At 39.2% G+C, this 24,499-nt stretch overlaps 1 protein-coding gene and 1 long non-coding RNA gene across 5 annotated transcripts in view; one reads left to right on the top strand and one right to left on the bottom strand.

The window, feature by feature from the left end:
* Positions 1–24,499, bottom strand: part of Hs3st5 (heparan sulfate-glucosamine 3-sulfotransferase 5) — a 159,191-nt gene that overhangs the window by 86,878 nt on the left and 47,814 nt on the right. The window contains exon 1 of one of the 4 annotated variants that reach the window (XM_026395066.2): positions 10,042–10,473. The exons of the other annotated variants lie outside the window; for them this stretch is intronic. The gene's annotated coding sequence lies outside the window, so the exon portion shown is untranslated. Of the gene's footprint in view, positions 1–10,041; positions 10,474–24,499 lie in introns of those variants that run through there. 4 annotated transcript variants of the gene reach the window in all.
* LOC113187325 (uncharacterized) overlaps positions 8,954–24,499 on the top strand; it is a 132,906-nt gene continuing 117,360 nt past the window's right edge. Inside the window, exon 1 of the long non-coding RNA XR_013344172.1 lies at positions 8,954–9,171. This is a non-coding gene — a long non-coding RNA (uncharacterized LOC113187325). The remainder of the gene's footprint in view (positions 9,172–24,499) is intronic.

Here is a 24,499-nt window from a genome sequence, read left to right as displayed (position 1 = left end):
AGATCATTTATTTGTTGGTTTTTTCTTTTTTTGAGGAATGAACTCCAAGCAATGAATTTTCCTCTTAGAACTGCTTTCAATGTGTCCCATAGATTCCGATATGTTGTGTCTGTGTTTTCATTTAACTCTAGGAATTTTTTAATTTCCTCCTTGATGTCTTCTAAAACCCATTGATCACTCAGCAACCTATTGTTCATTCTCCAGGTGATGCTTGCTTTTTCCTTTCTTCTTTTATCATTGATTTTCAGTTTCATTCCATTATGATCAGATAAGATGCATGGTATTATCTCTACCCCTTTGTATTGTCTAAGAGTTGCCCTGTGACATAGTATATGGTCTATTTTTGAGAAGGTTCCATGTGCTGCTGAGAAAAAAGTGTAGCTACTTGATGTTGGATGGTATAGTCTATATATGTCAATTAAGTCTAGGTTGTTAATTGTGTTATTGAGTTCTATAGTTTCCTTATTTAACTTTTGTTTGGAAGATCTGTCCAGTGGTGAGAGAGGTGTGTTGAAGTCTCCCATGATTATTGTATGTTGGTCTATTAGACTCTTGAACTTGAGAAGAGTTTGCTTGATGAATACAGCTGCACCATTATTTGGGGCATATATATTTATGATTGTTATGTCTTGTTGGTGTATGGTTCCCTTGAGCAGTATGAAGTGTCCTTCTATATCCCTTTTGATTAGCTTTGGCTTGAAATCTATTTTATTAGATATGAGTATGGACACTCCTGCTTGTTTCCGCGGTCCATATGAGTGATATGATTTTTCCCAACCTTTCACCTTCAGTCTATGTATATCTTTTCCTATCAAATGCGTCTCCTGTAGACAGCATATTGTTGGGTCTTGTTTTTTGATCCATTCTACTAGCCTGTGTCTCTTAATTGGTGAGTTTAAGCCATTAACATTTAGGGTTATTATTGAGATATGGTTTGTTCTTCTATCCATATTTGTTTATTGATGTTACTAAACCTGATTTGTTATCCTCTTTGACTACTTTCCCCCCTTTACTGTCCTACCTCCCATTGTTGGTTTTCAATGTTGTTTTCCATTTCCTCTTCCTGTAATGTTTTGCCAAGGATTTTTTGAAGAGATGGTTTTCTAGCTGCGAATTCTTTTAACTTTTGTTTATTGTGGAAGGTTTTAATTTCATCTTCTAACCTGAAGCTTAATTTCGCCGGATACACGATTCTTGGTTGGAGCCCATTGTCTTTCAGTGTTTGAAATATGTTATTCCAGGATCTTCTAGCTTTCAGAGTCTGTGTTGAGAGATCAGCTGTTATCCTGATTGGTTTACCCCTAAATGTAATCTGCTTTCTTTCTCTTGCAGCTTTTAAAATTCTCTCCTTATTCTGTATGTTGGACATCTTCATTATAATGTGTCTAGGTGTGGATCTCTTATGATTTTGCACATTCGGCGTCCTGTAGGCTTCTAGGATTTGGGATTCTGTCTCAATCTTCAATTCTGGGAAGTTTTCTCTTATTATTTCACTGAATAGACTGTTTATTCCTTTGGAATGGAGCTCCGTGCCTTCCTGTATCCCAATGACTCTTAAATTTGGTCTTTTGATATTGTCCCATAATTCTTGGATGTTCTGCTCATGGTTTCTTAGGAGACTTGCTGAGCTGTCTATGTTCTTTTCCAGTTGAAATACTTTGTCTTCATTGTCTGATGTTCTCTCTTCTAAATGATCTACTCTGCTGGTAGTATTCTCAATTGAGTTTTTAAGTTGGTTTATTGTTTCCTGCATTTCTAGAATTTCAATTTGTTTGTTTTTTATTACCTCTATCTCCCTGTGAAATTGATCTTTTACTTCCTGGATTTGTTTGTCAATGTGATCTTTCATTGTCTGATTTTGCTGTCTCATGTCTTCCTTGAGACTCCAGATCATCTGAAGCATATATATCCTGAACTCTTTGTCTGATATTCCATCTGTTGCAGCTATTACCTCTTCTAAAGTTGAGTTGACCTGCATTGCTTGTGGTCCTTTCTTTCCTTGTCTTTTCATACTGCCCGCGTTTCTTTCTGCTTGGTGCAACTGTTGTGTTTTGAAATTTACCCCCTATTTATTTATGTTGCTCTTGTATACTTGAAAAGTCTCCCTTGCAGGTGCGGGCGGCGGCTGTGCCCCTACTCCAATTGGGGTGACGTATCTACCACGCTGGCGGCTCTCTGGGCCTGTTCCGGGAGTGGAAGGCGGCTCTGCTCTGTCCCTATTCCAATTGGGGTGTCGTGACTACAATGCTGGCAGATCGCTGGGCCTGTTCCGGGCGTGGGCGGTGGGCTTGGCTGGCGGGATTCCACCTAATGGCAGTCCCTAACCTCCCTGCTTGCTAATTAATGGCTTCTCAGAGGCGCTACGCCTTCTGTAGCTGCGGGGCAGGCCGTGCGAATCAGTTGGCCTGGATCTCCGGGGTCCTGCTGCTGGCTGTTTTAATGTTGAAAGCTGTTGGAGAGTGGTGGTGTATTCTTCAGCTTTCCCGGATGGTGGCCACTGACTGCCTGGATGGAGTGTCCGCTGTTTTGATGTTGCACTCTGAAGGAGAGTGGCGATGTATCCTTCAGCTTTCCCGGATGGTGGCCGCTGACTGCCTCGGCGGAGTGTCCGCTGTGGGGGATGGGACTGTACCGCTTCCTTCCCCTTCTGAGAACCCGTGCTCGGCCCAAGGGTCCGTGTGGGCTTGGCTGGTGGGATTCCACCTAATGGCCTTCCCTAACCTCCCTGCTTGCCAATTAATGGCTTCACTGAGGCGCCACGCCTTCTGTAGCCGCAGGGCAGGCCACGCGAATCAGTTGGCCTGGCTCTCCGGGCCCTGCTGCAGGCTGCTGGGATCCCTGGCACTCTATCACTTTGATTTTTTCTGCTTGCCCCTCCCCCAGCGCTGGCTAGCCAGGTTTCCTTTTGGCTGCTACTGGGAGGAGGGGTTGGAGGTCAGGTGTCTCTGGTTTCCACTAGCCTGTATGGAGGCTCAGCTTGATACTCCCTCTCCCGGCAAGCCTGGGAGAGATTTTATGCGAATTCCCGCTGTCTGGGGGGTGAGCTGAATGACACCGACCTGTTTTGATGTCGCACTCTGAAGGAGAGTGGCGGTGTATCCTTCAGCTTTCCCGGATGGTGGCCGCTGAATGCCTCGGCGGAGTGTCCGCTGTGGGGGATGGGACTGTACCGCTTCCTTCCCCTTCTGAGAACCCGTGCTCGGCCCAAGGGTCCGTGTGGGCTTGGCTGGTGGGATTCCACCTAATGGCCTTCCCTAACCTCCCTGCTTGCCAATTAATGGCTTCACTGAGGCGCCACGCCTTCTGTAGCCGCAGGGCAGGCCACGCGAATCAGTTGGCCTGGCTCTCCGGGCCCTGCTGCAGGCTGCTGGGATCCCTGGCACTCTATCACTTTGATTTTTTCTGCTTGCCCCTCCCCCAGCGCTGGCTAGCCAGGTTTCCTTTTGGCTGCTACTGGGAGGAGGGGTTGGAGGTCAGGTGTCTCTGGTTTCCACTAGCCTGTATGGAGGCTCAGCTTGATACTCCCTCTCCCGGCAAGCCTAGGAGAGATTTTATGCGAATTCCCGCTGTCTGGGGGGTGAGCTGAATGACACCGACCTGTTTTGATGTCGCACTCTGAAGGAGAGTGGCGGTGTATCCTTCAGCTTTCCCGGATGGTGGCCGCTGAATGCCTCGGCGGAGTGTCCGCTGTGGGGGATGGGACTGTACCGCTTCCTTCCCCTTCTGAGAACCCGTGCTCGGCCCAAGGGTCCGTGTGGGCTTGGCTGGTGGGATTCCACCTAATGGCCTTCCCTAACCTCCCTGCTTGCCAATTAATGGCTTCACTGAGGCGCCACGCCTTCTGTAGCCGCAGGGCAGGCCACGCGAATCAGTTGGCCTGGCTCTCCGGGCCCTGCTGCAGGCTGCTGGGATCCCTGGCACTCTATCACTTTGATTTTTTCTGCTTGCCCCTCCCCCAGCGCTGGCTAGCCAGGTTTCCTTTTGGCTGCTACTGGGAGGAGGGGTTGGAGGTCAGGTGTCTCTGGTTTCCACTAGCCTGTATGGAGGCTCAGCTTGATACTCCCTCTCCCGGCAAGCCTAGGAGAGATTTTATGCGAATTCCCGCTGTCTGGGGGGTGAGCTGAATGACACCGACCTGTTTTGATGTCGCACTCTGAAGGAGAGTGGCGGTGTATCCTTCAGCTTTCCCGGATGGTGGCCGCTGAATGCCTCGGCGGAGTGTCCGCTGTGGGGGATGGGACTGTACCGCTTCCTTCCCCTTCTGAGAACCCGTGCTCGGCCCAAGGGTCCGTGTGGGCTTGGCTGGTGGGATTCCACCTGATGGCCTTCCCTAACCTCCCTGCTTGCCAATTAATGGCTTCACTGAGGCGCCACGCCTTCTGTAGCCGCAGGGCAGGCCACGCGAATCAGTTGGCCTGGCTCTCCGGGCCCTGCTGCAGGCTGCTGGGATCCCTGGCACTCTATCACTTTGATTTTTTCTGCTTGCCCCTCCCCCAGCGCTGGCTAGCCAGGTTTCCTTTTGGCTGCTACTGGGAGGAGGGGTTGGAGGTCAGGTGTCTCTGGTTTCCACTAGCCTGTATGGAGGCTCAGCTTGATACTCCCTCTCCCGGCAAGCCTAGGAGAGATTTTATGCGAATTCCCGCTGTCTGGGGGGTGAGCTGAATGACACCGACCTGTTTTGATGTCGCACTCTGAAGGAGAGTGGCGGTGTATCCTTCAGCTTTCCCGGATGGTGGCCGCTGAATGCCTCGGCGGAGTGTCCGCTGTGGGGGATGGGACTGTACCGCTTCCTTCCCCTTCTGAGAACCCGTGCTCGGCCCAAGGGTCCGTGTGGGCTTGGCTGGTGGGATTCCACCTAATGGCCTTCCCTAACCTCCCTGCTTGCCAATTAATGGCTTCACTGAGGCGCCACGCCTTCTGTAGCCGCAGGGCAGGCCACGCGAATCAGTTGGCCTGGCTCTCCGGGCCCTGCTGCAGGCTGCTGGGATCCCTGGCACTCTATCACTTTGATTTTTTCTGCTTGCCCCTCCCCCAGCGCTGGCTAGCCAGGTTTCCTTTTGGCTGCTACTGGGAGGAGGGGTTGGAGGTCAGGTGTCTCTGGTTTCCACTAGCCTGTATGGAGGCTCAGCTTGATACTCCCTCTCCCGGCAAGCCTAGGAGAGATTTTATGCGAATTCCCGCTGTCTGGGGGGTGAGCTGAATGACACCGACCTGTTTTGATGTCGCACTCTGAAGGAGAGTGGCGGTGTATCCTTCAGCTTTCCCGGATGGTGGCCGCTGAATGCCTCGGCGGAGTGTCCGCTGTGGGGGATGGGACTGTACCGCTTCCTTCCCCTTTTGAGAACCCGTGCTCGGCCCAAGGGTCCGTGTGGGCTTGGCTGGTGGGATTCCACCTAATGTGCCTCTTCTCTTTAAACCATGGTTTACAAGAAGCAGTCTTTGACAGTAGAGAGCTCTATCCTACTGATCAATCACAAAGACAGTTAAGTAGGATATCTAATATGGAAATCAGAATATTGTTGAATAGTAATTCCTTTACAAAGAAAATAAGATAATTAACTAACTTTGCCCCTTACAGAGAGACTGCTGGCTGGCCTAAGCTGACAGAATGTTTTTAAAGGAAGCAAAAGTCTGGTCCATAAAAGTTGTGATTGTTCAGCTCCGGTGTTAGGCCTCACAGGAGAATATTCTATCACACCTCACATGCAGCTGAGGAGAATAATAGGCAAGGAAGAATATCCCGGATGGTAATGTTAGAGGCCATTGAGGCCGATGGCCAAGGAGGTCCTTCAAGATCTAAGCAGAGGAACCATAGGAAAGGGCAGGAGTTTTTAAAGTTCCTGAGCAACAGGGTGTCATGACTGGTGTAGATCAGGGACTGCTATGTGTTTCCCATCTTTCTTTTCTGAATGGGAGATTTTAGCAGTTATTCTATTCCCACAGTAACAGTATACACCGGGTCTACACGGTTAGAGCCAGACAACCCGACTGCTTTTATGTCACCAGCACACAGGACAATCTCTGCATTGATGGAAAAGCTCGTTTGAGCCTTTTTGCAGGATTCAAAGACTGGGTAGGACTTTGACAGCACATAGTTATTTTACTATCCAGAAGCACAGACTTAGATGGGAATTGGCACAAATTCCTTTCCAGACCCTACTTGCAGCAAGTCATAGCCAAATAACTGAATTCTCACTAACAGAATGTGAGCTGAAGTGGTGTGTGCAACTTACACATCACTTAACACTGTACCTCATGAATATGTATAATTAATACATGTTAATAAAAATATTTAAGGCAATGGAAATATAACTACCCTGATTTGATCATTACACATTATATGCATTTATTGAATTATGATTATGTACCGTTAAATATATGTAATTAAAATAATAATAAAAAGAAAAGAATGTTGCTTTCCTTTCGTCTCTGTTTCTCCATGGGCAGGAACTGGTATGGCAGTGACCTAGCTTGAACCATGAAGATGAAGATGGTTGAAAATATCATAGAAAGATTCTGGCTCTTGAAATGATAGCAGTTATGCTACCAACCTGGACTTCTGCTTCTCCTAATTGTTAGGTCAGTGAGAAATAAACTTCTATAGGTTGAGCACCCTAACCTGACAATCTAAAATTCAAAATGCTCCAAAATCCGAAACTTTCTGAGTTTCAGATGCCACATGCTGCCACAAGTGGAAAAGTTGATGCTACAAAACTTTTTGTGTCATGCACAAAATTATAAAAACTATTATGTGATTATCTGTTATTCTTGTCTAAGTTATATATGAAATATAAATGGATTTCATGCTTAGACTTGGGTTCCATTTCGAAGATATCTTACTCAATACATGCAAATATTTAAAAATCCCCAAACACCTAAAATCAAAAACACTTCTGGTCTCAAGCATTTCAGATAGTAGAGGCTACTCTACCTCTATTTAAGCTTCTGTTACTTTGGGTTCCTTTGTTATAGCAAATACATTCTCCTTTATCCCAATGCATGGAAGCATGATTATTCTTTGATACAAGGATAAATATGATATTACCTATAGAATAATTTGAATTTGAAATTTCAGTGCTAAGTAGCCTAAAGTCACATTTCTAAACATTATACATTCTTAGGTCAGCAGGAGTTTTAAATCTGGGTTCTATTACCACACCTAAAAAAATCACACATATAAAAGCACAATATATACATATGAAAGTCTAATTTTTATCACTAAATCAAAAGTAGCCTTGAATGAATTAAAACACTGTCCAAAATTGTAGCAAATTTACATCCTTCAGTATTAAAAAGTGACAGTCTTAAAATACAGTTTCCTTTTGATTAGATTAACACCTTAGCTCAAAGGGAAATGAGTTGATTAGTGTTAGAAGGATGCTCTGGTACCTTGGTTAGTGTTACTTTTAGTTAAAAGGATTTGTATTCTATAAGGAGTGGGGGTGGCTAACTATATTTTCATGGCTATCATCAAATATTCTTACTAAAAACTAGTCTTTTGCTCAATATTTTCACAAAGAGAAAGAATTTAACAATGGTCCCAATAAAATTAATTACTTTGGATGTCCCAAGGAGTGTTTTTTTTTTCTTTTTTTTATTGGTTGTTCAAAACATTACAAAGCTCTTGACATATTTCGTACATTAGATTCAAGTGGGTTATGAACTCCCATTTTTACCCCAAATACAGATTGCAGAATCATATCAATTACACATCCACATTTTTACATAATGCCAAGGGGTGTGTTTTAACTTGTGCTGCTATCATGTACACTGTGGTCTTCATCCAGAGCTAGATGACACATAGACTCTGTCAACAGAGTTTCATTATAAAAAACACCATTAAACTCCATCAGGCACCAGTTGTACACAACACAAAAGCACTGGTGTTCAGTGTTTGACTTCTTAAAGTTTTCCAAAAAAGCAATCTGATAAACTACTAGAGACCTACCTTTCCCTTTGACTAAGTATATCCAAACAAGTATTTACTCCATATAATAAGAAATTGTAGATGTTCCCTTTTTAGAGAGATCCTGGGGACTGTTATTACCACTGGGCCTCGATAAGACTGAAGTGGAACATCCTACTTCATTTTTATTTCTCATAGTGTAGTGAAGAATAGGGGGGTTCATGAGCAGTTTGGATGTGATCGGACAGAAGAAAGGAGATTTGCACTCTATAGTGTAACAATGTTAAAATAAAAAGCTCAGAGGAGTAATAGCATAGTGTAGGAGGCATATTCAGTAATTACAATAGAACCCTGAAAGAAAGCATTGCCACATTGTCATGTGTGGTCCCATTTATTTCATTATAAATGCAGAGGATAAACAGCCCAGTAGGGACAGTCGGTGTGTCTTATGTGAGTTACATTGGAAAATTGTGTCTCAGACATTTTCAAAGCTCAAAATATTCTGCTTGTTCTTGAAAGTGGGCATGCCAGTCTAACTAGGAAGATAAACATCCTGAACTTCCTTTCACTGTACACTTTTACAGCTTGTTCAAAGTATAAATAAAAAGACCAGAAGGCACATATTCTCTTGCCCCTGTGTATTTCAAAGGACCATTTTTCAAGTCATTCAAAAGAAGGCTGATTTTGATAGAGCTAAGTATCAAAAAATGTTGATGACCGGGCAAAGGACTGGCGTGAGCCTTACAAGTTGACCATGTCAGGTCAGAATTTTCTGGTGTTGTTTATTTGGAGCGGCATGATTTGACCTGCAGGAGAGCTATCCGAAACCTTGTAATAAAAATCTTTTCTGTCATGGGGCTCTACAATATTGGCTTTAAGATCAAATGTCAGTGTTCTTTGATCTTTGTTGCTCAGATGTTCTCATTATGTGGAACAGAATTCAGCAGGTGTTTGATTGTTTACCCAATAAAGGGGAAGGTGAGCTGGGATTAAATTGTTAGGACACAGCTTTGTTTTAGGTGCTCTGACGGGCTGAATTTGGAATAATTGTGTTGCTGCAATAGCAATCTTGCTAAGTACAATAGGACATGGAAAAGCTTGGCTCAGAAACTAATGGACTGCAGCTACCATCTGTGGGATTGAAACTAAACGCCTCTAAAAGAAATACTCATAAATGTAACTAGCCATCTTGTTGATTAGCTTTCTGGTGGACTGGATTCCAGTTGCCTAATGGACTGCACGACCTCTCTCTCTGGAAGCCAGTAGTAAGTAGATAAACAATTTGTTTCTGAATAAGCATTTGCCCTATAAATTCCAATATAGTCAAAACCCCTTCGAAAGAAGGCACAATCAAATGATGTAATATGTAGAAAATTATATCAACACTTTGCAAACTGTAAATTAAAATAGAAAAACATAAGTTCTTGTGCCAGTATTTATAAGGTCATTCTTTTTCGATTCAACACATTCAGCCAATATTCTTCTATCCTATTCTGTTTGGTTGGGTTAATTGTATGCTGACAATTCTAAATTTACTTTCCTTGACTTATTCAAGATAAAATTTCAGTTTCAATTCTCAACACTAGTGTGCAATTTTCTTTACTAGTGCATGCTTGTGTTCTTTCTTTTTTTTTTTTTAAGGGAATAAAGATTTATGAGGATTTGAATCTCACTGGAAGATGGTGGAAACTTGTGTCTTTTAATGTACCTGTACATACACTTCTCTAAGAATGCACTACTATTAACACATATTTATTCTTTTTTACTTTGACTCCACAATTTACTTCTACCTTCCTTCCTCCCTCCCTTCTTTTCTTCCTTCCTTTCTTTCTTCCTTCTTTCTTTCTAATACTGCAGACTCAACCCAGGGGCACTTAACTTAGCAGGGGCTTGCTAAGTTACTAATGCTGGTCTCAAACTTGTGATCCTCCTGCCTCAGCCTCCTGAATTGTTAGGATTACAGGCATGCGACCTAGCAGGACTACACAATTTTAAAAGTTTGAGGACACCATTCTACATGGACATTTAGCCACAGATAAAATTTTAGGTGATTAGGAATATTTCTGTTGCTGCCCGAACTAAGCACAAACTGGTTTTTATAAAGAAGGAAGAGTTTGGATCCCCAGGCAACTTACAAATTTACTTTTCTCATCTTTCTTCTCAGAATCACATCTTGTAGCCCAGGGAAATCCAGAGACTATAATGGATTTGCTGAGAGTTTGTCAGGCTGGAGGGTCAGCAGTGCCAACTCTGTTCTCTGCACCCACACACTTTCTCTTCCTGTAGTCCACTCTCCCAGTGTAGGTGCAATCTTGAGTGCACCCTTAGCCAGTCAGTTCCTTCCGTTTGGGAGGGAGGTAAAAATTAAGCCTCATGGAGCCTTCACTGCAAGGAGCTTCAGCCTGTGCTTTGAATTGTGATAGCAAACCTTTTGCATAGTGTTGATTTATTGGTTTCCAATTGTGTTAACTGAATCTGTTTGGAGATCTGCCTAATGACATGCATGCTCTCTGGTTTGCCTAATACTAGCTGTCATAGCGATTGAATCCCAGCTCACCTAAACCCAGTCTCTCCAATCTCTTTCCTCTCTTGTGATTCTACCAGGAACTGAAATCTTGTCTCTGACCCCAGCCATGGTTGGAACCCTCCACATCTGCTTGAATATTACCAGTTGCTCTATTTTACTTGTTTATTCATATATCCCTTTATTACCCTGATAACCTTGGTAGTGAGAACGTTTTCATTGCTGCCATTCAGATACTGGCTCCATCTTCTGGTTTAGACTTTCTTAGAATACTAGTAGCTGGTAGATATCCTCCTGTATGCTCCATGCTGGTAGGGAAGTGCCAGTTCCTGGTCTGAGTCCTCCTACTTCAATACAGGTAGCTGAATAATCTTCAGTAATCCCCTTTAAATAACCATATGTTGAAATGTTGACATTCTATTGGAATTCCATTATACTCCCAAATATCTTAAATGTTGTCTGTGTGTATATTTTCATTGATATACTTTTCTGTCTGACTCACCTATTGAAAAATTCTGTCCCCTCTGCAGAGTAAAATCTGCCTGATACTTACCTTCATTTTCATGTTAACAAGGCAGATTCCCATCACACCATATTGGTAGAGAGATCACATTTTTGCTCTGGTCCATCATTATCTTTCATTTTAATCTAGTTTACTCTTCCATGCTTAGGCAGGTATGACAGAGGTGTCACTATGGCAAAACTATGAGACTAGTTCCAAATGTAAGTAATTTCCACCTGTGTTCTTCTATTTCAAGTTCCTGATCCCTCTTTTCCTCTTTTTTTAATTCTATCAGATTAAGAACTCATATAATATGAGCCATAGACATTTTATTATCAGTACTTAAGATAATCCTGCAATTTGAGTCAAGTTAGACTCATTTTGCAGATTTGGACTCTAGGATCTGGAAAGATCAAGATTATTTTGGTGTTCTTGGGTGTTCAGGCCCTTCCACATGGGCAAAAAAAATGAGCAGGGAGGAATTACCTAGGGGAATGGGGAAGCAAGAGGGTCATGGGGGTTCAGTAGGGAGCAGGATCATGAGTGTTGATGCCAGGGAGTTTTAGTTCCTGGGCAAGTGGACAGGAGCAAAGGCAAATTCAGATGTCAGAGGTTTGGCTTTTGAGTGGTAGTCTATTAAGGAATGATGGAGTATAAGAAGATGGAGCTATCTGTGTATTACAGGCCATGTTTGGAGTTGTTCATCTCTTGGCCAACTCTACTACCATGTGACTAGAGATATCTATGATCAATTGTTGCTGCCTGCCCTGGGAGGTGGTGGAGAGGACGGGGGAGTAGAAGCATGCTTATTTTCGGATACTTTTCACCTTTGTTTCAGGTCAAATTATTCAGTTGGCACTTTTTATAAGTAAAAGGGCTTATAAAAGAGACAAAAACTGGCAAAACTTGGACTGCATGTATTAAAGCAATATCAATTGTAAATGTGACTTGCTTACTACCTTTGACTAAAGCCTTTGGGCAGCTTACAGGGTCCTACAACTCAGACAACCCGAGGTCACAATCTCTGAACTAGTCTCTTGCCATTCTGCTTTTCCCTCATCTACTCCATCTGGTCTCCTCACTTGAGGAAGAAACATAGCAAGTTCCTGTCTCACGTATTTGATGGTCCTGTTTCCTTTTTCTGAGATGCACTTTGGCTGGGGGTAGGTGGGCTTTGCTTCCTGCAACCTCTGTTGAATGTCAGCTCACAAGAAAAATCTCCCATGACTGCTGTAAAGAACGCAGCTCCTCTCTCTCTTCCCAGGCCCTTGGCACTGTCTATCCTCTTGACTTTGCCTTGTCCTTTCCCTTGAGGAACAAATTTATGTTAATTATTTTGTAGCACGATATCTCTTACGTTTAACACTGATGTGTTTATTATATATCGTATTTTATCATGATACTAAATTTTGATAATGACTACTTTATCTCGTGACTAAATATTAAGTGCCTTTTCTTCAACCCCTCCCCCAATTTTAAGTGGTGTGCAGTGATATAAATAATAGGATATAAATAAAAAGGAAAAAAATAAGCTAGTAAAGTGAAGCTTGTGGTAGAATTATACGACAAAAACATGATTCTTTTGTTCATCAAACCAGTGGACTCTAGTCAAACCTTGGGGGGGAGGGGAGGAAAGAAAAGAAAGAGTAAATACAAGCACATTATTCTTTAGTTCCACCAGGCCACTGGAGAAAAATCTGAGTTTAAATACAAGTCTTCCTAGATGTATAATAAGGGAAATTACCTAATTTCTCAGATTCTGACTTTGCATGTTTGTCAAATGGATATCATCAGAGTGTTGACCTCATGTCTCTGATGCAGATCAGATGAGAACACAGTGTGCAAGTAGGTCCTCAGCTCAATCCGGAATGGAGGGGCACTGCTGTGGGAGGTTGAAAGCAGGGCAAGGGGTGCTGTGTACAGCTCAGCCACAGTCCACACCACTTGCTTTTTAGGTCTGCCCTTGAAGCAACAAACCACTATGTGAAGATGCAGAGTTCATGAAAGGACCCATTCTACCATCCACTCAAGTGACCTTCTATATTTTTTAAAGGAAAATTCCCTAAACACTGTCCCTTTCAAATCTCTTCTAAATACAAATGTCATGTGTTAAATGGGGCTCAGGCTTGGTGTGAGATGGGATGACAAACACACCCAACATTTATAGACGAGGTGGAGGTAAAGCTTTCATAGAGTTCCCCTAATTTGCTATGTTTTTGCCCTGGTGTTCCAACAGGAACTGCTTTTAGAAATGAATGAGCTAGTCTGGGAGGACGATACTGTAAATAACAGCTACCAAGAAAAAAATCCTGAAGAAAATTAATTTTCAGTGGAATGGAGAGGGAAAACAGGACTGGGCTTCTCCTGCTTGTGATTTATAACATGTCCCGTCTTAACTCACAATAATGAATCACTGACTTTTCTTGTATAGAGTTTATTCCCTGGGTTTGACTCTGCATATAAGTATATGCAAGGACAGGAATCCTTCTCTTGCTGAAATTCCTCTATGCTATGCATCAGCATCCTGTTCTTTCCAATATTAAAAAAAAAGTCTTTTAAAAAAATTACTCTAAAGAGATCTTCTTTCCCACTCTGTTCCTGTTTTCTCAGAATTCTCAACTGAGGTGCACCAAAAGTCAAGTTTCCAACAACTGGATTAGAATGTATTCATAGAATATATTCATATTTTTTTAAAATTAAATGAATTATTATTATTATTATTATTATTATTATTATTTGCAGTAGAAGGGACCAAACCCAGGGGCACTCTGTCACTGAGTTTTAACCCAGTCCTTCTTAAATATATATATTTTTTGAGACAGGATTTTACTAAGTTGCTGCATTTGGCCTCCAATTTGTGTTCCTCCTGTCTCAGCCTCCTGAAGCACTGGGATTATAGATGTGCGCCACCATGCCCAGCTACTCATATTATTTTAAAGAACATTTAAAGGTAAAAAATGTCTAGTGATAAAAAATCTATTATGGTCAAAAGTAGAATGTATTTTGTAGCTGTGTTAAGTTGCAAAAGTGCATTTTAATGGATAATAAATAGTACAACTACCTTAATAATATGGTCATGTAATGGCTATTGAGTAATCACATTTACCTGGAATTACATTAACTTATATTTGTGTTTCCACTTATTTCTTGTATCCTGGCTTGCTCAAAGTTAACCCCGTCTTAGAAAAGTTTCCACAGACCTTGTTTCCAAATCTGGTGGTTACACTCTCAATACTCATATTATTTTGTGTCTTGGCAGCATGTGGCACTACTGACTATTCATTTCTTTCTTTTAAAACATGTTATTCCACTAGTCATCTCGATAACAATGCTCTTCACATTTTCGTACTGTGGCTTTTCCTTCTCAATGCCCTTTGACATTCCTCTTCTTCACCCTCTACCTTATAAAGGAATTTCCTCTGCTCTAGCTCTATCTTTTCCCACTTTAAGCTCTGCTTAAGTAACTTGCCTATGTCCATTGCTGCTCCAAATACTGTTACTTGTATCTTCAGCTAAGATTGCTCTACTAAACTTGGAGCTGCTCAGGTAATATATAAGGTTTTCTGTATTTAGATAAAAAGGGTGCCTCAATATTTCACCTGCCTCATTGGAATGCATGTTTCCCACTTCTGGCCTCTTTCTTCTGCATCCTTTCCTTCAGTGACCATGGTGAGTGTCCACCCCATTTTCCAAGTCAGGATTACAGATATGATCAAGGTCTCCAAGGGTAATGCCATCTATCTGTCTTCTCCCTATTCCCATTATGAAACCTGAATTCAGCTTGCTGTTACATTCATCCTAGATTTCAACATCAGCCTAACTTCCCTTCTTTCCCCCTGTCTTATTTCCATCTAATCAATCTTTCACCTTGTACCAACACTGGTCCTTCTAATACACAAATTAGATTAAAATACTCAAGTTTAAAATCATTTAGTGGCTTCCCAGTGCAGAATGGTAGTTGCCAGGGTTTAGGAATGGTGGTGGAGGAATGGAAGATGTTACTCAAAGAGTACAAAGTTTCAGGTAGAAGGAATAAGTTCAGGAGATTCATAGTAACAGCAGGGCGATGATGGTTAATAATCATATGTTACATACTTGAAAACTGCTAAAAAAGAAGATCTTAACTCTTCTCACAACAAAACAAATATGAGGTGATAGAGATGTTGATTAACTTGGTTTGATCATTTCATAATACATACATGTGAACCACAAGTATACACAATTTTTGCCAACTAATTAAATTAAAAACCATTAGACAACTTCTAATTATCCTGGCCATAAAGAGCAAAGTCCAGTCTATAAAGCCTCAATGGACTGGTCTCTGTCTTTCCAGCAAGACTTCTTGATACATTTCCTTTGCTTTTCCTCAGTTAGGTCCTCTTGTCCCTGTACTTTCCTTCCTCCTCTCTTACCTGGTTTAATCCTTTGCATCTGTCAGTTGAGCTGTCAATTCCTCCAGGAAGCCTTCCTGAAGTGAGGTGCTTCTCCTGTGCTAACCCATAGCAACTGAACCCTCCCTCCATGTCTGGTCCCACCTGCCTGTGAAACCTGGAAGCCTCAACAGCTTCATGGGCCCATGGACAGCATCTGGGTTATTTGTGGTGGAATCTCTGTGACTTGCCTGGTGCTTAGTAGGTAGTAGGTATCAAATAAATATTTTCTGGAAACATAAGTAAAAGAAAGAATAAAATATATTTGCAAAGTTCAAATTGACTTTAAAGAATATCTGTCTATCCATTAAGTAATTATAAGTAGCAGAGCCTTTACTGTCTTTAGACTGAAATTGGAAGAACAGTCAACTTAAAATTGAAAAACAAAAATAACATCGCTGAAGGTTTGTTAATCACTTATCACATGCACCTTATTTATTTGTTATTAGCATGCAAAGTGCTTCACATGCTATTTCATTCTCACAGTGAACTGTAAGGCGGAGTCTATTATTTTTAGAAAATATGGCTAAGGGAGATGAATAGTTTGGTAGAACCAGGATTCTGTGCAATCCTCCAAATCTATAAAAAAAATTATCAAACTGGATAAATATGTTCAATGAAAACCTATTGAAGAATGTATATTCACAGTCTCTATTCTACTCCAGTAAAGATAACCAGAACATTAAAGAAAGGGCCCATTTTGCATTTGGCTAGTTATTTCTACCAGCATGGTAAATAAATGTTCTGAATTACACGAAAGCTTATGATTGGACAAAGCAAAAAATTTTCCAGCTCTTCTGCATCAGATACTGTAATTTCATTATTTGGCATAAAATGTGAATGCTCATGCTCATTAATAGTCAAATCCAGATTCAAATGCAAATAGAGAAATGTGATAGAAAATCAAACAGCAGATCCTTATCATTTGCTTTTTGTTGAAATCTGCCAATGTTCTTTACTGTAAACAAGTACTGAATTACAGAATTCTAGGCCCAAGAGAAACCTAAAAATTATTCAGTTCTTCCCAGTTATTCTTAATCTTGGAGTCTAAATAAAAATAACTAACAACTATAAAGAATTACCAAGTCTTATAAAAATTGGCTGGATGTATCTATGAAAGTTGAATCTGTATGGATCCTATGACCCAGCCCTGGCACTTCTAGGAATAGACCCAATAGAAATGCTTTACATTCACCAAAACATATGTATGATGCTCATAGAGATATTAATTTTGCAATGACCCCATACTGGGATCAACCCATTGATCATCAACAGTGGACTGGGTACATAAAATATGTATTTAAGTGATGGAGTATATGATGCATTGTTGAGAACAAACGAATACAACATACAACTGTGTAGGTGAATCTCAAAAATACTGTGCTGAGCAAAAGAAGTCATGTTTTATTTATATAAATTCCAAAGTATAGCCAAACATAACCTATGTTGTCATAAATTGGGAGTGTGGTTATGGGGGACTGGAGTAACAACTGGAAGGGGACAAGTGTGTCTTCTGAGATATTTACGATTTGTTTTGTGATCCAGGGGCTGATCTCACAGGTGTGAGCACTTTGTGAAAGTCAAGTGGGCTTCAACACTTCTGATGTGTACATTATTCTGTATGGTATATTTCAGTAAAATTTTTATCCTTTCCCTCTACACACAAGAAACTTTGGCTCTAATATTATCAGCTTAATACATCATCAAGAGAGTGTCTGGCACAATGGGAAAAATTTGTGGAATGTTTTGAATCTTAATTTTACTAAAACTAACATTTGTTCCAATCGTATCAGCAAAAATAAATATTTCAATATTGAAAATGTTTGCTCAAGAAACAAATGTGTTTGATGAGAAAACAAAATAATTTTTTCTTTGGCAAGCATTTACTAGATTGGAAATGGCACATGTAAAGCATCTTCAATGTTACTGATTTTGCTTCTGAGCTCAGTTTGCACATGAGGCAGAATTTGGTAGAGTTATATGACTTTTTTAAAAACCGAAGGGATAGGGGCTGGAGTTGTGGCTCAGTGTTAGAGTGCGCTCGCCAAGCACATGCAAGGCCCTAGGTTAGATATTCAGCACCACATGAAAATAAATAAATAAAATAAATGTATTGTGTCAAACTATAACTAAAAAATAAAATATTTTTTTAAAAAATTTAAAAATAACAGAAATAAAAAGGCAAATTTATAAAAAGTATTGTAATGGATACACCTCAACTCCACATAGTTCTATAATGTCTGGCATGTAATCAGCTTTCAAAACACATCTGCTCAGCTGGGTATGGTGGTACATGGCTACAATTCCAGTGACTCAGGAGACTGAGGCAGGAGGATTGAAAGTTCCAAACCACCCTCAGCAACTTAGTGAGGCACAGACTCAAAATAAAACAACAACAAAAAAATGGGCTCAGTGGTTAAGTGCCCTTGGGTTCAATCTCTGGTACCAATAACAACACCACTAAAAATCTGCTATATAAGTGAATATAATGTTTAGAACTTTTAAGGGTTTGTCTATCAATCTTTGTCATATGGAAGTACATTGAATTTTTTTATACCTGGTTAAGTAGAAAATTATGCTTTCTTACTATCATAATAGACATACAATAAAGAATAATGATCAAAGAATACTTTAATTCTAATTAGTATTATTTTATAACATTATTGAATACTTAAGTGACTTATGAGGTACCAAATCATTTAAGAAAATGGTGTTTCATTTTTTAAAAAATTCAAAAGACAGAAAATGAATTAAAGATATCCCTTCCCCCACTACATTTATAGAAAATATTAAAACAGAAATATTATTCCCTCTGGCAGTAACTATATTTTAAATCAGCGTCAGGAAAAACCTTAGAAAATATTAGCTTTTAGGGGAAAACACTTCCAATTCACATTTTCTACTTTTAAGTAATATATTCTTACTATGACTCTAAAATGTGTCTAAACCACCATTAACATTTTAAAAGAAAGTTCTCTAGTTCTTACCAAACAGAAATAAATAATACCTGACAACAGCATTAGAGAACATAAACATAAAATTACCTGTTATTAAAAACTGAGCACATTTTTCTCAAAGAAATATATTACTCAGCTGTAAAATAGTATGTTTGCCATTCACACTAATGTTTCAACATTATGGTTCAATCTTCTAAAAAGCTGACATGGAAAATAATGGTGTAATAAACTAATTCATCATAATGTGCAAAAGAAACTGCTGGAATAAATTGTAATAACCTTTCAAAAACTAGCAGCTTTTAAAAGTATTAATTTCTACTCCAGATAATTGGAAAGGACACCTGGGTGGGTAGGCAATATTTTTTATGGGATTGCTCTGTCAGGAGCTCAGATTGTCTCGGGACTCAGCAATGATCATTTAGCACTAAATGACAGCGAATCTTGCAAATGGGTCTTCCTAGATGGTGTTTGCCATAAATTACCAAACTCAACTACCCTCAAGGTCAGCCATATGAGAGGGCAGGTATCAAAGAGCCTTCGTGGAGACCTAGAGTGGTCCTCAGGTTTCTCATAAATGGACAATAGTTGTGTTGGCTGCCATAAAATCAACTTAATGGACTGACAACATAAATTACCATCAAACTTTGACAACATCCCTCCCTAGAAAACAGCTGAAGAATGCTTTTATATCAAAGCTGGGGAAAATGGATAACAATATGTTTTGCTCTATATTAGATCATAAATATTTTGAACAATGCAAAGTAGGGAATGAATTAATATTAGAAGCCACAATATGTTTTACCTGATGCATTAAAACCAGCATCTAAGTAGTACTAAAATGTCACTTGTTTTCTGAAGTAGCTGACAGTATATGTCATATACTAATGCAATCGTGTGTGTGTGTGTGTGTGTGTGTGTGTGTGTGTGTGTAGAGAAGAAGGTTGTATTTGCCTGGAAATCAATATTTTTAGTAAACATAGACAACTAAAAATAATAATGCTTGCTATTTAATCTTATTTTATCTGTAAAGTCCCCTGAGCTTACAGAAAGAAGATAGATTCTTGAAATCTCACACTACCTTGGATAAATCACTAATTCATTTTCTCTAAGGCTCTGTTTTTTCCATCTATACAAGTAAAATAATCACACAAAGACATTTTGAAGACAATTAAATTAATCTTGGGAGGAAGGTATTACAAAACCCAGATTACTAGGGAATCATACAATTACATTTATAAAAACAATCTGCACTTAATCAATTCACAGTTTTTAAAAAGTCAATTTGGTAGAAAATATAACAGCTAAACTAAGAAATTAGAAATTCAGTGGTGAATGAAGCATCATTGTCGAGTGACTTTTCTTTACTCATTTTATTGTGCTGCCATCCTGTAACTATAGTTATGATTACTAGTTTATTATTATCATTATGGCTACATAAAGCTAAAATTCTTGTCTCAATTTTATAATAGCATTTACTTTCTTTTTAAATACAGGTGCATACTGTAGATTTTGTCAAGAGAAATGATGCATTGAATAAAAAAGCAAGATCTTTTGTGAATCCATTGGCTGACTATGAATATGATATATAATGTTTCATGGACTCTGTATCATTAAGTAGAAAAGGTTCCTATTATGGAATTTAAAATTAGCATGTTTTTTTGTTTTCCTCTCCCATATCGAGCCATCGCCTTCTCCCCTGTCTTTATGCCATTTCTTACTTTCATTTCTTGCTTCCTGTTCCCATTGTCACTTCTGTCCAGAACCTCATCACTTTATACCTGACTTATTGCAGCACTTTCTTTGCTCTGTTCTCTTTCCACCAATCCATCCTGCCTAGTCCTGCCAAATTAATCTTTTTTAAAGCACTATTTTAATTATGCCACTCCTCCGCTCAAAATTTTTCAATGACTGCCCATCACTTGGAGGCCAAAGGCCAGAGTCTTTAACTAGAATGAAAGGCTTTGGCCCCCTCACCTCCTTTCCTAGTCTTCTCCAGTTTCCTGCTCCAACCTTCAGGACAATAAATGTATTTGTTGCCTCACAGCCTCCACTACAAGTGCTGACCTGGCCAGTGCTCTCCATCTTTGCTCATCCAGGAGCTTTCTTCTTTCTGTGGGGCCTTTTTTTTGACCATTTCTGCACATAGCACTTCCAATCAGGAAGCTGGGGGCCTCTTTTTTTGTTGTTTGTTACTAAACAGAATTTATTTTGCTATTGTGATGTTACATAATTTTGGTTTTTGTTGTTCAGTGGCTACTTTTTCCTTCCTAATTAATCCATTAAGCTTTTGGAGGGCAGGGGTTTGAGTTCTTATTAATTGCCAATGTCCCTATCACAGAGCCATGAAAGCTCTTGGCACTCAATTGACACTTGTTTAATGAATGAAGGCAAAGTGCCACTCTAGGCTTTTTGAAAGATGATGATGAAAACTATTCAGTTGTGTTTGTAACCTGCAGTATTTTAGAGCAGCCATTTAGATCTGTGATGCAGTTTCCCGAGTTTAATAGCTTTGCTTTCACTATTTGGTTCTTAGTGAAATTCTGGAATATGATATATGATCTGAGAACATGGGATTTATAATGTTAAATCTGACTGAGGCAAACATGGGCAGTAGTAGAATAAACAAACTAGTGCACATTAATTAAACTAATACTTACTTTCTGAAAGTTCCTTACTACCATAAATCTCATTAATTTCTAAATAAAACTAAAATCATTCCAAGAATAATTTAAGAGAATGATATAGCCTACAATCTTTATTTTATAACTCAGACACATATTTTAGCTTATATTGCCCTATAATAGAAAGAATATGGGCTTTGGAACTCAGTAAGACCAGAGCAGACAACTTAGTTCTGCTTCTTACCAGGTTTGATAGCTTGCATCAGGAACTCAATATCTTTGAACTTTAAATTTCCTCATAAGGCAAATGGGAATAGTATTAATATCTAATTCATTTGAAAAACCTGAGATGAATGAACCTTTTTGAGCTGTTTATTAGGATGATGGATTTAAATCCCTGAGGGCACCTAGCCCAGTACCTGGCACATTAATAAATGGCAGCTATTATTACTGTTTTGGTTTTGAGAATGTTTCTTTTTACTCATTACCTTCTGGCTTCCCTAAAAGTTAAGGGTATGAGCATCAGAGTCTAAATAGATCTGGATGTTAATTGTGGCTCTACCATTTACTAACTTACTAATCTATTTATTAACATATTCAAGCTTCAGTTTCCTCAACTGTATGGGAAAATAACAAAATGTCATTGCAGAAATGCTTTAAAGACTTAAGACAGATCTGTTATAACTGATCTAGCATAGAACAAGCACTCCATCAATAGCAGATATTATAATTCCTGACTATTTTATTAGAAAGATACAACCCTGCTATTGTTGTAAACACATGCTTATAAATACATTTTAAGTAAAAGAGGTAGGAATTTTTTCTATATTAAGTTTCACAACCCTTCAGAAAAAATTAATTTAATATTATAAAAATGGTTCTTGTAAATGGTATTTGTATAGTGACTTGCAGTTACAAAATACAAAATACCTTTATAACCGAGAACCAGATGTCCAAATATGTTCCATCTTAGCCATTGGTGGCTCTAATCCTACAGCCATTATCCTTGCATCCCACTCTACCATCAAGATGCTTAATAATTAACAATAATGATAAACTGCAAATTCTAAGGAAGCTATTAAAAACTCAAATGTATTATTATCATAGGCCTATATTTTTAGAAATACTTGACAGTTGAAATTGGCCAGATGAAATTGAACAATTGATCATGGATTCTCCATCTCAGCAGTAGATCTTGGAAACAGAGGCCTCCTCTGGGTTGGCTTTGACAAAAGACACACAAAAGTGGTTTCTTAATTTCTCTTTGATTCCTAGAATACTGTTCAAATTTTCCTGTTCTCATTCAGGCTAAAAGTCAGCTTAAAAAAATCTGGTAGGTGGTGTCTCAAATTTATCACATAAACAAAAGCTTATGAAGAAACATGGGTAACTTTCTTAAATCTAAATCAATGCACTGAGATATGGTGAGATTAATGACTTGTTATCTAAACTCAGTAGGAAAGCAATTAAGTGCTAAGAAACAGAAAGCACCTCACAGTTTCATGAGACTGAGCTGTTTTTACTATGATAATAACTGAAGCATGTGCTTAATAACTCATCTAATACATTTACTTCCCTTCAACATCTACAAGGTCAAAGCCAGACATCAGCCACAACTTAAAGTGCCATTGATCTTTTTGAAAAACTGTTCAAGAGACTATCAAGAAGCATCAGGCTGGGTCCTACTCAGGCACCCAGGGTGTCTCAGGGACTCTGGGGGAGCACACATGTAATTTTAAAGCATATATTTAAAGGTGGTGTTACTCTTAGTGTTCCTAATGAGCCACTGGCTATACAACCATTCCTTACACAAGTGCAATAGTCCTAATTCCCAATGATCATTCTATATAGGGTTGGTTTAGTGATTATGGTCATTGTAGCTAGATTTTAAAACATAGAATGCCACTTGGTAACTGAGAATGGAATAGCATTGGTCCTAGACCATTGGGGCAACTTTTTCTAAATCTGTTCCCAGAATCCCTTACAGAGGCATGACTTTTCTACCTATTTGGTCTTCCTTTATTGCTTTCATCTTTTTACCATCACCTTCTAGGAATTTCAAACCATTTACAAACTTCTTAACTATTCCAGTATTTCTATTTACTAGACTCATAATTACAATTTATATTTATGGTATCTCTGATCATTTCAAAGCCATTTTAACAATAAAATATTTTGATCTTCATTGTAATGTCATGCAAGATGAGGAAATTGAGGTGGTTATCTGACATGCCTGAGGTCACTTGAAGTTCATGCTAAATATAATACCTGCTTCATGACTCTGGATCAAAGCTTTCTTTGCCCTCATAATCATCATAACTATATCATCTGCTTGGTCTTTGATTAGGTTTGTGCTAGGAATCCTTTTTCACCAGCTGTCTGATTTTTAAATATGTTAAAAACTCTGAGTTCTAGCATCATTATTGGTAAATAGGGATACCAATACTAAATTCATAGAGATATTTTAAGGATTAATGAAATGATGTATGTAAAGTAAAAAAATCTAAAATGATTAAGTGTTCAAAATGTTAGAATCTCCAGTTCCCATCCTTGGCAATTCTTTGCCTACGGGTGGTCCTGTTAGGTCAACAGAGAATCTTAGAAATTACCCTGGAATTCTGTAGCAGGTAGGGAAGTCACAGTATGCCTAATGTGCCAGTAGGGAAGCCAAATTAATCAAGGATTTGTCAAGTATCTACTATATCCCAGCATATATCCAAGTGCTGCAGATACACAAACAAAGAAGTAGAAGCCAAGGAATGATGCAGGTGACAATAAAACCTGATGACTTTCTAGACAATGAAGAGATTCCAAGAGGGGCCAATCTGCCTTTTTCACAGAGCCCCTAGCAAATTCTCCAAAACTATGTCAAAGAGAATAAAGCAATTTTAAATCTACTTCATATCAATTTTAGTTTATTTTTAAATAACACAATCCACAAAATTCCCAGATACGATTTTTGTAGGCAATGGCATTTTATCCAGCCTGAACTATTACATGGGGTGAGAGAGGGAAGGTGAAGGATCAATCTTACATTGAACTTAAGAATGAGGGGTACCTGTAAGTACTTCTACTGTTTCCATTGCTTATTTTATAATCACATAGATTACAAAATAACCCAGGGTAGAAACAGCCATCAGCATTTTCTTCTCTCTTCAGAGCCTCAGAAAAGAAATACTTGAGTACAATTTTAGCCTCTAAATCACCACCCCTACAAAGTAATTACTATTCTACCCCATTCGGACTAACTCATTAAAAAAAAGTTACCTATAGTCAACTAAAAATATTTCATATTTAAAGTGTCCTGTAAGAGGTCAAATCTAGTGAAATATCAGCATAATTTACTTTAAAACGCTTATATGTGTAATAAGAATTGTAATGCATTCTGCTGTCATATAAATAAAAATATATAAAAACTCTGAACAAAGGATAATAAATTTCATCATTATCAGTAACAACTAATTATTGCACACCTGCATGTGAGGCAATGTTCAGAATGACACAGCCTAAAGTTTAAAGTCAGATAACATGGTCTTAATTCTGCCTCCTATGGTGCTTT

This window comes from Urocitellus parryii, chromosome 8, assembly GCF_045843805.1.
Source record: "Urocitellus parryii isolate mUroPar1 chromosome 8, mUroPar1.hap1, whole genome shotgun sequence".
In the NCBI taxonomy this organism is placed as follows: domain Eukaryota; kingdom Metazoa; phylum Chordata; class Mammalia; order Rodentia; family Sciuridae; genus Urocitellus; species Urocitellus parryii.
This window is presented reverse-complemented; position numbering and strand designations above follow the sequence as displayed.